This window comes from Panthera onca, chromosome F2, assembly GCF_046562875.1.
Source record: "Panthera onca isolate mPanOnc1 chromosome F2, mPanOnc1 haplotype 2, whole genome shotgun sequence".
Classification (NCBI taxonomy): domain Eukaryota; kingdom Metazoa; phylum Chordata; class Mammalia; order Carnivora; family Felidae; genus Panthera; species Panthera onca.
The window spans coordinates 77,647,869-77,662,535 of NC_138356.1; positions in this window are offsets into that span (position 1 = coordinate 77,647,869).

The window sequence follows — 14,667 nt, forward strand, 5'->3', positions numbered from 1 at the left end:
ACTTTTAAAACCGTGCCCTCTTCCTAACCAGCCCGCGGGCACGTGTACAATAAAAGATTCTGTTAATTAAAATGCAGCCGGCACATTAATAAAACATCCGACGAAGAGCGTAGAGGAATCCTCCCTTTGACCGCCCCACTTCTTTGTTAGGGCAGACATTTGTTCCCCCCACGCTTTTTCTTTCCTTCATAGGCCTGTGATACTCCCTGAGATATCTAATTTGGGCTGAGGAACAGAAACACCTGAGGCCTCAGAGGGAGCTGCACCCCCTTTAGAGGAGTCAGGAATGAGAATTAGAGCATGCTTTGGGGGAGCATCTGGGTGGAACTCAGGGGGGAGAGAGAGAGAGAGGGTTCCCCGGGATAAGGAGTTGGAGGGATTTTATGTTTCTTCTCGCTCTGCCATATGGCTCTTCCCTTCAACTTTTGTCTCCTCTCCTCACCTTACAAAGCACTGCCCTCTTGCCTAGCAAGACAAAGCCTATGGTCTTATAGCACGCTCTCTGAATCTCTAGAATAGGAACGATTACTCAATGCACTTGGCCAAGTATGTCTGATTCCTCCATGTAGCCTAGGGAGGGGATGTTTTATGTCATGTTCCCTCACTGCTTTCCCTCCTAGGTACTTGCTGAAGTTGCCGCAGGACTATCTTAAAATGGAAATAACCGGATCCTAAAATTACAGTCGTACAAAGTACAGGCCATTTCTTAATTCTTCCAAGAGCTTGCATGCTTCCATGTTGGGGGACATGGTGTTTGACCTTCATGGAGTAATAATACCTGTACCTTCAGAGAAGTATGACTGTTGCTCTTTATAAAAATGACTCCTACTTGCTAAGCATATCCTAAGCAATTACCATCTCATACATTTTTCATTTGCTCTTCATCATAGATCAGTCACATTGGCTCTATCATTAGTCCCATTGGCACAGGAGTTGGTGTATCTTTTCAAGTTCCATCTCCATGTAAGTGGCGGGGGAAAAAATCATGAATTATTAAAAATATATCTGTGGCGGGGCACCTGGTTGGCTCAGTCAGTTAAGCGTCCGACTTGGGCTCAGGTCATGATCTCGCGGTTCGGGAGTTTGAGCCCCGCTCTGGGCTCTGTGCTGACAGCTCAGAGCCTGGAGCCTGCTTCGGATTCTGTCTCCCTCTCTCTCTGCCCCTCGCCTGCTCACACTGTCTCTCTTTCTCTCTCAAAAATAAACACTAAAAAAATTAAAAATATATGTATGTATATATATATCTGTGGTGTCCACTGTCCATGTTAAATAAAATACCCAAATTAAGTTAAATGTAAAATCACATTCGAATTCATCCTATTAGCCAGATTCTACTGCTCAGTAACCACCTGTCAATGGCTACTGTATTGGACAGGACAGATTTTCCATCACAAAAATTCTAATTGGACAGTACTGTTCTTTTTTGTTATTATTTTTTTAATGTTTATTTATTTTTGAGAGAGAGGGAGAGAGAGAGAGTGGGGGAGGGGAAGAAAGGGAGACAGAATCTGAGACAGGCTCCAGGCTGAGAGCTGTCAGCACAGAGCCCAATGTGTGGGGCTCGAACCCATAGACCGTGAGATCATGACCTGAGCCAAATTCGGGCTTAACTGACTCAGCCACGCAGGTGCCCTTGGACAGTGCTATTCTTTATGTTGACATTGGAATTGTCTATTTGGACTTTTTTTATTGTTTGAATTTTATTCTGTTGTTCTTATATTTGTGAACATTCTATGTAAGTTAGATCCTGTTTTTAATTACAAAATCATGAGCATTTTATGACAACATCAAATTTTATCCTATTTTGTGTGATTTAATATGATTATATCCTAATACACTAGCTATACAGGTTATAACTTTTTTTTTTCCTTATAAATTTGAGTGAAAAGAAACTCCGTGTGTAACATATTTTCATATTGGGATTATTTGAGAAGGTGGCTCAAAAAATGTTTGTCAGGGGTACCTGGGTGTCTCAGTCACTAAACATCCAGCTGGTTCACATCGTGATCTCATGGTTTGTGAGTTCAAGCCCCATGTTGGGCTCTGTGTTGATGTTCAGAGGCTGGTTCCTACTTCAGATTCTGTGTCTCCTTCTCTCTCTGCCCCTCCCCCATTCTCTCTCTCTCTCTCTCTCTCAAAAATAAATAAACATTATTTTTTTTTATGTTTGTCAGTTCCCAGTTGAGGTAACTTATGAGGGGCTTCCTTAGATAATCAAAGGTGCTTTTTTTTCCTCTTCAGCCTAAGAGAAGGTTCTCTGTGGAAAGAGTCGAGAGAGGTCTGTTTACCTGGAGCTTTGTTTCTGTGGCATCGCCTCTCTGTAACAGACCCTCCACTCTGCTCTTTCTTCCTTACCAAGTTCATGGGACTTGACTGAACCAAGTTCAGGGGACTTGGTTGAACATATGTTGTATGTTCCCAGTCTGCCCTTGCAGAAAGTCTTTGTAGCATATTTTTGGTATGTGATCAAATTGAACTCCCGATTTCATTTCATTCTGCAAACTCAGTCAAGGTGATTTACCTTTTAGAATCTCAGTCTCTAACACAATTCTTGAAACAGAGTAGGAGCTCAATATTATTATTATTACTATTTATATTTTTTTTTCGAGAGAGGCAGAGAAAGAAGGAGAGAGGGAGAGTCCCAAGCGGGCTCCGCACCGTCAGCACAGAGCCTGACGTGGGGCTTGATCCCATGAACCCTGAGATTATGACCTGAGCTGAAATCAGCAGTCACTCACTTAACTGACTGAGCCATCCAGGCAGCCCTATTTTGAAACGCGGCCTCCACTGATTTCTCCTCAACTTTACCCTGTATCTTTAAAGCTGGCGGATGCTCCCCCTGCACAGAAATGCCCACGGCAGTCGGGCCAGCTCCCGTGGGCAGGATCCTGACTGCACTGTAACCCGGGCTCCATTATGAGCACTTTTGTTCCACCAGCTGTGCTGTCCATTACGACATGATAATGGACTTGCAGATGCTCTCGTAGCTTCTTGTAGCTTCACACCGGTTCCTTGGATCCTGCCTGTCTTGAGGGGGCTCCACTTTTTCAGTGTGTGTCTGCACCCAGGTGTTCCAGGTTACAGACCCAGCCTGAGCCCAGGCCAACCATCCCCAGCCTAAACCCCCAGCCTTATCCCATCATGTTTACTCATATTCACCCAAAGAGAATTCAATTCTCCATGCATTCCCCACCATTTGCTGTCCACTTATTGAGATTTTTATAAGCCATTAATTTTATTTCCATAGAAAATATAACAGTAGGATCCCATCTCCAGACAAGAAGTTTGTTCTGCACGGAAATATTTTTTAGAAAAAGGGAATATTACACTATAAATCTGTCACATAAAAGTGATTTCCTATTTCTGTCTTAACTTGGATGCATCTGAACAAGAAATATTATCTTTCTTCTATGTATGGTATTCTCTAACTGTCCTGTTTGTATGTTTAATGAATATAGTTAATGACAAAGCCAGGGAAGGGATGACAAATGGAGGCATAGAAGGCTGGATAAAGATGCTGATAAATACAGACACCAAGAAATCCGCAAGAAAACGTAGGGCGCAGCTTGGCTTCACGTTCTTCCATTACTAGTGAGATGAGCCATTCTTTTTTCAACACTGCAGTTAGTGATTCCACACTTTCAAAGTATCCCAGCCCTGCAAAGGAGGAGAAAGGGTCACCATCCCTACTCACAAGGAGCATGAAATCTGGTGAGAGGGACAGACACAAGGACTCACTTTCCAGCACCTTCAGACACGGGAAACAGCTCAGCAAAGCACGGAGAAGAAAGGCAGAATGTATTTGAAGACCTAAACGTTGCTCAGGATTACAAAATTATAGGCAGGGAGCGTAGTGCTGACAAATATAACTAAATACAGATATAAATAAATAAAGAAAATGCAGAGGGGGGAGGAGAGAGAGAAACAATCCCAGTGTTGTATCTTTTCAACTTCAACAGAATCAAAACCATTGCTTCCTCTCTAGTCTACTGTTGTATCCATGACTTATTTACATTACCAAAAATTTCCTGCCTTCGTTTCTCTCCTAATTATCATTCTTTGTGGATCAGGGTTAATTCTTCTCAAAGACGAGCTCTAATCTGGACTCTTCCATTTTTCACTACCTACTACAGTTCTCTGTGTTTCTCACACCATCACATTCAGTTAAAATAGTTTAGCCTAGTGAAGTTTGGGCCTCGTAAGTTAAAGAACACACTCTAGAATGACTGTCAAAATCAGGAGATAAACAAACAACCAAAAATCATTTTTTTTGTGGTAGTGAATGGGCTATTTACCAAACGTTTCCAGTTCTCCTAGTCGCAAGCACAAAGAAGCAGGAGACTTCTCTGCCTCCTTGGAGTGACAAATGGTCACGCGACTTAAAACTCAACCCTAAGTGATGCATGCCACCATGGGGAAAATATAAGGAACCGTTGCTTGATTTTTCGTAGAAACCAGTAATGTTCACGATGGTGGCTGCTGGATCATCAGAGTCATTATAGAAGAGCAGACATTGAGTTTCCATGAACAATGGCATACTTCCAAGACAGCAGCAACAGCAGGAACAGCAACAACACCACACACACACACACACACACACACACACACACACACACACACACACAATGTAGGAGCTGGGGAGGAGGCATTAAGGACACAGTTATCAAAGGCTAGAGGGAAAAGAAGGCATGTTATGCAGTAGCAAACTTTTGGTGAAGCTGCTGCTTGCTCTAACTTCAAAGGCAGATGATAAACCCAATATGTCTTTAATTTTTTTGATGTTTATTTTGAGAGACAGAGAGAGAGAGGGAGAGAGAGCGCACAAGTGCAGTACAAGGGGAGGGGCAGATAGAGTGAGGGAGAGAGAGCGAATCCCAAGCAGGCTCCACACTCAGCACAGAGCCCAGCACAGATCCCACTTTGAGATCATGACCTGAGCTGAAATCAAGAGTTGGACCCTCAACCGACTGAGCCACCCAGGCGCCCTCTTACACGGCTCTTTTATCATTACACACACTCCCTTCAGCCCTCTTCCCTTGACCCCTGGAAACTACTCAGGGAAGTTACCCCAGGGAAATTTCCCCTGGAAACTTACATTTCTCTAGTTTTGTTATCACAAATAAAAACATACCTTATGTAACCTGTTGGCATTGACTTTTTATTCACTCAAAATAATTCTCCAGAGGTTCATCCAAGCTGTTGCATGCACTGATATATAGTTCTTTTTTTATTTGGGTATTTATTTGCATTTCTCCGATAGCTAATCACATTGAACATTTTTTATGCCCTATCTGCCATTCGTATATCCACTTTGGGGAGCTGCCTGTTCATCTTTCGTGGTTGTTCTGAAACCCAGTTCCAATATGTGTGTGGGAGGGAGCTTTCCCACACTACCAGGAACCTGCAACGCCAGCGGGCTGTTCAACAATTAAACTCGGTTCCGACATTCTCTGCCTAGAGGTAGAGTTATATCCCAAAAGGTGAGGGCTCAGTCTTTCAAGACTGCTCCCTGTGCCAGGCGCTGCAGATTCCATTCAAAAGCGTAGCTTAGTGCTTGTGATTCTGACTGTTGGCAATCGACTGGAGGTTCCCACACCCCCCCACTCTGGGTTAGTTCAGTTTTCTAGAGAGCTCCCAGAACTCAGAGAAACATTTTACTTACTGCATCATCAGTTTATTACAAAAGAACCTAACTCAGGAACAGCCAGACGGAAGAAATGCACAAAGCAAGGCATAAGGAAGGGGCTTTCATAGAGTAAAAGGGTTTCATTTCGATGAGACCCAATATATCAGTTTTCTTTGATGGATTGTGCACTTGGTGTGAAGTGTACGAATTTTCTGCCCGGCACTCTAGCCTATGACCTTTCTCTTTTCCTTGAATTTTTATTTTTTATTTTTTATTTTAGAGAGAGTGTGGGGAGAAGGGCAGAGGGAGAGAGAATCCCAACCAGGTTTCAAACTCATCTCACGACCCTGGGTCATGACCCAAGCCAAAATCAGGAGTTGGATGCTCAACTGACTAAGCCACTCAGGTGCCCCCAAAACCTTTCTCTTATGCTTATTTCTAAATATTTTAGAGTGTTTCATTTTACATTAAGTCTATAACCTATTCTGAGTCAATTTTTGTATAGGTGGTGAGGTTTATGTTCTCCTATTTCTTTTTCTTTTTCTTTTCTTTCCCTTTTTTTAAAATTGCCTACAGAAATTCAATTGCTGCAGACTGTCTTCCCTTCCTGCACGGAATTGGCTTTGTGTTCATGCCTTTATCAAAAACAAGTTGAGCATATTTGTGTTGGTGTACTACTGAGTTTTTTTTTTTTTAATTATTTTTTTAAATTTTATTTTGATTAAAGATAGTTAACATATAGCGTAGTATCAGTTTCAGGAGTAGAACTCAGTGATTTATCGCTTACATATAAACCCAGTGTTCATCCCCCAAAGTGCCGTTTATCCCATCCCCCCACCCACTTTGCCTCCATCAACCCTCTGTTCTCTGTGGTGAAGAGCCTCTTCTGGCTTTCCCCCCTCTCTGTTTCTATATTATTTTATTTTTCCTCCCCTTCCCCTATGTGCATCTGTTTTGTTTCTTAAATTCCACATATGAGTGAAATCATGTATTTGTCTTTTTCTGACTGACTTATTTTGCTTAGCATAATACACTCGAAGTCCATCCACATTGTTGCAAATGGCAAGATTATGTTCTTTTTGATTGCCAAGTAATATTCCAGTGTGTACACACACACACACACACACACACACACACACACACCCCACATCTTCTTTTTCCACTAATCAGTTGATGGAAATTTGGACTCTTTCTATAATTTGCTTGTTGTTGATAATGCTGCTGTAAACATTGGGGTGCATGTGCCCATTTGAATCCGCATTTTTATATCCTTTGGATAAGTTCCTAGTAGTGCAGTTGCTGGGTCATAGGGTAGTTCTATTTTTAACTTTTTGAGGCACCTCCATACTGTTTTCCAGAGTGGCTGCACCAGTTTCCATTCCCAACAGTGCAAAGGTGTTCCCCTTTCTCCACATCCTTGCTAATTAATACCTGTTGTTTCCTGAGTTGTTAACTTTAGCCACTCTGACTGGTGTCAGGTGATATCTCATTGTGGTTTTGATTTGTATTTCCCTGATGATGAGTGATATTGAGCATCTTTGCATGGGTCTGACATCTGGATGTCTTCTTTGAAAAAGTGTTTATTCATGTCTTCTGCCCATTTCTTTACTGGCTTTTTTTTTTTTTTGATGTTGAGTCTGATAAGTTCTTTATAGATTTTGGTGTCTTTTATTCTGTCCCATTTCACTGTGTCTGTCCCCCTCCAATATCACACTACCTTGGTTACTCTAGCTATATTGTGAGACTTAAGAATAGGTAGAGTAATTCTTTCTACTTTATCTTTCTTTGTCGAAATGTTTTAGTTATTCCAGGGCTTGTGCCTTTCCATATAAACGTTAGAATAAGCTTGTCTATATCCTCACAGAAATTTTTGCTTGGCATTTGTTAAGAATTCTATTAAATCTGTAAATCAATTTTGTGCAGAATTGAAATCTTTATGATGTTGAGTGTTCCATCTCATAAATAGAGTGTATCTGCCCGTTTACTTAGGTCTCCTTTGATTTCTTTAATCAGCATTTTGTAATTTTTAGCATATATGTTTTGATAAGTATATATTTAAATATTTAATTTTCTTTGGAGCATTTATAAATGCTATTGTGTCATTAATTTTGCTTTGCGAACAGCACATTATTTATTACTAGATAGAAATGTGGTTGGTTTTGGTGGTAAGCTTGTATCCTGTGACCCTGCTGAGCTTACTGATTGCTTCTAGGAGCCCTGTATAGATTCCATGGAATTTTCTCCATAGACAGTTATGCCATCTGCAAGTAGGGGTACCTTTATTTCTTCTTTCACAATATGTGTATATTTTTCCCTTTTATTGCTTTATGGTACAGGCTGGAAATAACTTCTAGCACTATGATGAATAAGAATAACAAGAATGAATACCTTGTCTTTTTCTCAATTTTTGAGGGAAAGCACTCAGTCTTTCACCATTAAGTAATATGAATTGTAGGATTTTGTGTCTATGCTTTTTACCAAGTTGAGATAATTTCCCTCCAGGCTTGGCTTCCTGTTCCAACAACAATTTTCTGAGCTTCCCCAGTGTTATTTTGATTTGCTCGGTGTATCTGGTGCTTCCGGGCTTCCTCTGAGCCCTGCAGATGTTGTAAGGGCTGGGTCACGATGCATCTCTTGCCGAGTGGTAGCTATGGTAGGATGTCTCTACTGACATACCCCAACTTGGTGGATGGAACTACAAGTTACTGGGGAGAAAGAGACTTATTGTACCATGGTACTTGCTCTGACTGAGTCTCTTTTTCCAGCTCCATCAGTCTACCTAAGGGTCTCTTGTTGGAAGAGAGGAGTCTTAGACCCAGCAGGGGAGGAGAGGACCTCCCTTGGCTTCTTCGTTCTGTCAGGGCTCCCATTCAACCCCCTTTGTTGCTGCTGTCAGGTTCACCAATGTTGTCAAAAGGACTCATGTTCAGTCTGGGAAAAGAGTGAGTCCACTTGGGTTACCGTCTATTTCTGGAGTAGGGGATCTGTAAATACTAAGTCTGGGTGGACTTCCTCCCTTGGGTACAGGGTTCTAAATACCCTGCTGCTATGTTTGCGGTTCTTCCACTCCAGGAGTCTCTAAACAGCTTACCTTCTTATTACCATTCAGAATTCCTCTTTAGTTTTCTCTTGTGCCATTTCCAAGGGTTATAGTTGTGCTTAGCAGAGAGAAGCAAAAACAAAACAAAAACTAAAGGAGGGGGCTATGCCATGATGTTCAAACAAGAAGTCTAAAAAGGATTTTAATGTGAGTTCTTGTCCCTAATAAAGTTTTATCTCCAGGGAAAAAGAAAGAAATTAAAACATAATATTACGTGATTTTTTTATTGGTTGTATTGGACAAGTTATTACAAAAAGGAGATGAGTTGAGAAAAGAATTGGCCTGTCTTAAAGCATGTCAAAAAAAGAAAAAGAGAAACAAAAGGGAAATAGAAGTGGACCAGAAGCCTGGGGACTTGCAGTCACAGTAGGTGACTGCTTCTCACAAGACCAGTAAAATATAAACTGGAAAAGACCTTGGACTGGAGTTGAATCAGCACATGGTTCGCACACCTATTGTTAAGGCATCTGAAATGAAAATGAATCTCAGAGTCATGTGGTTTATTTTGCTTTTGTTTTTGTTTTATTTGTTTTGATGGGGAGAGGAAGGCTTTTTTTCTTGCCATTTTTACTATAACCACCAAGAATATTATGGTCATTTGTTATTATAGCACAGTCCAGCTTACCCAGACTGATATGCCATTGATGGTATACCGGCTGGCTAGCAAAGACATCATGGAGACTAGGACTTAAAAATCACCCCGTTAAAGTCTTTCACCATTTTACATTCCATCTCCACGTGTAGCCTTCCTCTAAACAGTACAAAGCTCATAATATGCAGTGGGGTTGGGGAATGAATGTTTCCTGGAAGGAGGCAATGAACCATTTCAAAACAATAAATTGATGTATGTTTTATGTGTGATCTCTTTATATTCTGTGCCATTCAATTAGATGTCTCGATACCCTTATCATCCTTCTTGCCTGCCAAGTATCAGCCTATCCGATGAGGAATGGAATGAATAGTCCATGAGATCCGAACACCCCAGTTAACATTGACACCCTCCTCAATGCGCTCAGTGATGCCCTCAGACTTCCCAAAGTATAATTTAAAACAATTCACGATAGAAGACATGACCTTCATTTTTTTTCCTTTGACAACCAACTTTTCAAATCCTCTTGGTCCCCTATTACTCTTTCCTATGCCTCACTCTCAAGCCACCCAAACTCCTTCCTCTTAATAAGGACACCTTCTGCTCCTCTCCCTCCCATGCCTTTACTCTTGATGGTTCTTCTATCTTAAATTGTATGTCTTTTCATTCTTCACTGTCACTGGCTCATATGTCTAGATTTGGCTTCTTCCTCTGGGAGGGATTTCTTGTTGCCATCACTCCACCTAATATGGTTCCATCTACCTATGCTGTAGTGTATTCCTGTTATAAACTTTATGGATAATTTAAGCTATATGTGCTCTAAAATGTTCTTATAATACCTCCTTGACTGTCTGTCCCTCCAAACAGAAATCATTCCTTATTCAAGTCTCTCTCCCATATATTCTTACTCAGTAAACCCTCAATAAAGTTTCATTTGTTGAATGAAAACTACATTGAATGTCTCCCCTAATTTACTGAGTGAAAGAACTTGTCCATGATGAGTTAGTTATTCAGCAGTTAGACCAAGTCAGGGAAATGCCATTCATTCCAAGGTGACCAACGGTCTTTAAAAGAGCATCCTCCTTCAATTTATTAGCAAAATTACTATTTATGCACTTGCTTAACAAAAGCTATAAATCTTAGCCACATGCCCTCCATCTTTCTTAGTGGGAGTAAAATTCTTTTATTGTAAATAAAATGGATGGGACATAAAACATGCTAGCTGCCCACACTTCAACCTTTGGAGCAGTTTGGAATGAGAACTTCACTATTAAGACCAGCCAGACTAAGCATCAGTTCCGCCCACAAAAAAATGCTAAGTTAGCAGCAGAGTCATATTTTCCTCCATGATGATTCTAAAGGAGAAGGCTTCCTCTGGGAAACAATCGTGTAGGAAAAACTAAAGACATATGAGAGACAGTGATGGGCAGAGGGTCAACGGATTTGGTAGCAGGTAGAACTGGATTTGATTCTTACCTCTGTTGCTTATGAAAGGTTAACCTCGGGCAAGTTAGTGAGGTCTTATGTCTCTCTCGAAAGCCCATGTGCTGAACCGTTAGTCCTTGCAGCCTTCTATGGTCATGATTGTAGTAGTTCGTGTGGGCCAAGTGGCAGTAATAAATAAACCCCAAATTTCAGATGCTGAAGAACAAGAAGTTGATTTATCTCTCATTTAACAATGCAGGGAAAGATTCAGTTCCTTATGTGACCATTCATAGATCAGAATCATCAGCTGCTCTGCTCTCTTCCCCAAGCTGCTTCCCAGATTACCTGTGCACTAACGCTCTTTTCAGATGGAATCTGAAAATTCCTCCATGAATTTCCTGGGAGAATACATGAAAGATTTTGCTGTTGTTCTTTTTTGTCTTTTTTTTTTACAAATGTTTATTGATTTGTTTTAAGAGAGAGAGAGTGCAAGTACGCACACATAGGCAGGTGCATCAGCAGGGGAGAGGCAGAGAGAGAGGGAGAGAAAGAATCTCAAGCAGGCCCTATTCTGTCAGCACAGAGCCTGACCCAGGGCTCAAACTCAGGAACGGTGAGATCAGGACCTGAGCCAAACCCAAGAATCAGATGCTTAACCTACTGAGCCACCCAGGTGCCCCTATTTCTTTTTTTTTTTTTCTTTTTAATGCACCAGGCCTGAGAATGGCACAAATAGTTTTCTTTTACATGTCACTGGAGAAGGCTTATTCACATGGCAACCCCTAATTGCAGAGGAAACTGGGAAACGTAAATACAGCTGTTTGTCCAAGGGGGGACAAAAAGATTTAGTAGGCAGCAAATGGTTTTCTGCCACAAGACCCATGTTGTACACGGAAGTTGCAAACACATTTAAGACATGGACCCAGAGCTCCAGTGGTTGACAATCTAGAGAAAACGTCATTGAATATGCATTATGTGCAATAATGAAATAATAGATGTCATGTATTTACTTATTCATCATGTTCCTGGTCTTGTTGCTGACTGCTTTACATAGATTATTTCCTTTAAAACAGGAGGAGGAGATGATACTGTAAAACTATACGGAAACTTGGAACATTGAGACTTAGGTTTAACAATTTCTCTCTTGCCATCTCTGTCTCAGTCTTGTCTCCCTCTCTGTCTGTCTGTCTGTCTCTCTCCCTCTCCTCTCTCTCTCTCTCTCTCTATATATATATGTATACACACACACATATATCTACACAAATATATATGTTACTTGACCTTTTTGTTTGCCGATTCCCTTATCTTAAAATCACTCAATTCCTTATGCAGAGCATTGGTTTTAGGACTATGTGAAATAATGCGTATCGGGGACCAGGGCTCTTGCTTTGAACACTGTGAGATTATGTAGCAAAGGAAGCTAGCTAGTAATTAAATAGTCATGCCCCGCCCCCCGCTCCGTACTCTAAAGCTGCCTTTCAAAGACAGTTACCCTAGAAAGAATAGCATTTTAAAATTCTCCTTGTAGTCATCGGTGACCATGTTTACATTCTAGTAAAAAAAAAAAAATGCGAGCATAAGTCATGGGTGTCACTTCAAGGCCAGTGACTCTAAGAAGCAGATGGGGCTTTTCCTCTCTCACTCCCCCACCCCATCCCCTGCCGCCTGCCTGCTGGTTGGATACTTCAAGGCCGTAGGATGGTGGAGTCACAGGATGAAGGGACCAGGGTCCCTGAGTCACCTTGAGAGAAAACCAACCTGCTCACGAGGAAACTAGCAATGTAGAATTATGTGCAAGAAAATACCCTTCTATCACGTAAGCCACTGACATTCCGTAGGTTATTTGCTTGACCAGTGTTATTGAAATGAATGCAACGCTCAATCAAGATTATAATACGACACAAATAACACATCAACTTTTAATACTGCTAGGTTTAGTCTAGTTTATTGCATTGTAGTTTGGGTGTCAGCAGTCCCCCCAAGACAATAATATGCTTAAAACCTTATCCAGTCACTCTGAGAGATATTTATCATTTCTGTCCCCACTGCCTCCATATTCTACAGTCACCACCTAGTTTCACCCTTAACCTAAGACAAGAATTTTGTTGTGAGAAATCCCACCCACCTGTCCATGCCGTCTCCATCCCTTCAGGACTTCAAAGCTTTAGAGCTTTATAACATGAGTTTGGTTTTGCCTTTTACTACCTTTTTCATTTAAAAAATTCTTTTTTAATATTTATTTTTTGAGTGAGTTAGTTAGTTGCCGGATATGCCACTGGCACAGGAGACAAAATTATGAGCAAAGAAACAAACAAGCTGGTTTTGGTTTTTCGTGTTTCGGATCTTACATTTCATCAGTGGAGAAGGAGATTAACAAAAGAGTCACACACCCAATTATTTAGATACAGGACCCACGGCTGACACAGTCATGTCTCTACTTTCATGTGGTCATAAATCATCCCTGCAATTTAGCAATTCAGGCCTTTTCAAAGCTAGTTCAAAAAACTAACAATTAAATGATCCAGATTAGACATATTAAATAACGCTAATTTTAGGGAAACCCATCACAACTAATGACTTTCCACAAATTAATAAGTAATAAAATTAGGGTATTGGATTTCTTTCTTTTTTTTTTTTTTTTCTCAACTTTTTTTTTTTTTTTTCTCAACTTTTTTTTTTTTTTTATTTTTATTTATTTTTGGGACAGAGAGAGACAGAGCATGAACGGGGGAGGGGCAGAGAGAGAGGGAGACACAGAATCGGAAACAGGCTCCAGGCTCTGAGCAGTCAGCACAGAGCCCGACGCGGGGCTCGAACTCACGGACCGTGAGATCGTGACCTGGCTGAAGTCGGACGCTTAACCGACTGCGCCACCCAGGCGCCCCAGGGTATTGGATTTCAAAATGTACTTGGCTGACATATTTTGTCAAAGGTAGCTGGGGAGCAATTATTTATTGTGTTCCATCATTCATTGTAATAGGAGCTCTCCTCCCTGGGATATATCCTAAATAATAACAGTCAGCAATAATGAGCCATTCGGTACGCATCTGAGATGTGTTGTTCCTGCTTGATAAATTGGGAACCTATTTTAAAAGTGTTTTCTCCAGGCCTGTGAACCTAGAGGTAAAGTCAACACTGTAAGTTGAGTAGAATGTAAAAGGTCCTCCTCGATTTATTCTCACTTGCCAGAACTCCATCTCACCAAAGTCTCTATCTCTAGTTCAAAGATTTAATGTTGCTCAGGATGCTTCTTCGTTTTAAGCAATTTACAGTGATGGCTTAGCGCTGGAATTATTCTGGATGAGGTAGTGACTCTCAGGCTCACGTCGTCCTGCCGGGGACAGCACGGGACATTCCCAACCAGGAGCCATGCGTCCACCCCACTCTCCTCCACACCGGTGTTCTTCTGATCCGGGACCGCTTTCCTCTTCCACCCCCGTGGCTATCTGCTGTCAGAAAATTCAGCTTCAGAGATGTGCCTCTCACATGGAAACTTTCGGAGTTCTAAAATGAAGACAGAGTGGTTTCACACATGAGTCTGAGAAGTATGACAGGTTAAGCCCTTCATTCTTCATTCCACTTACTTTTCGAGCTTTTCAAGGCCCTTCCCATGCCTCCTCATCCATAAACACCCCTTATCAGAATTAATACCAACTTTTCTTAAAATCTCAAATTATCAATATGCATATCTAATGAGCACAGACTTTGGTTTTCATCTTATGTTTTGCCAAGAGGAAAAGAACTAGGAGTGATTAAAAGAACTTGAATATGAGGAAATAATACTTATAAAAGCCAGAATACTTGCAACTATGTAGCATTACTACTTCCCAAAACACATACATGCACAGAAAACACACACACAGACACACCCACACCTACCCACCCACCCACACACACACACACATACACGTATTTTTTGCGTGAGCG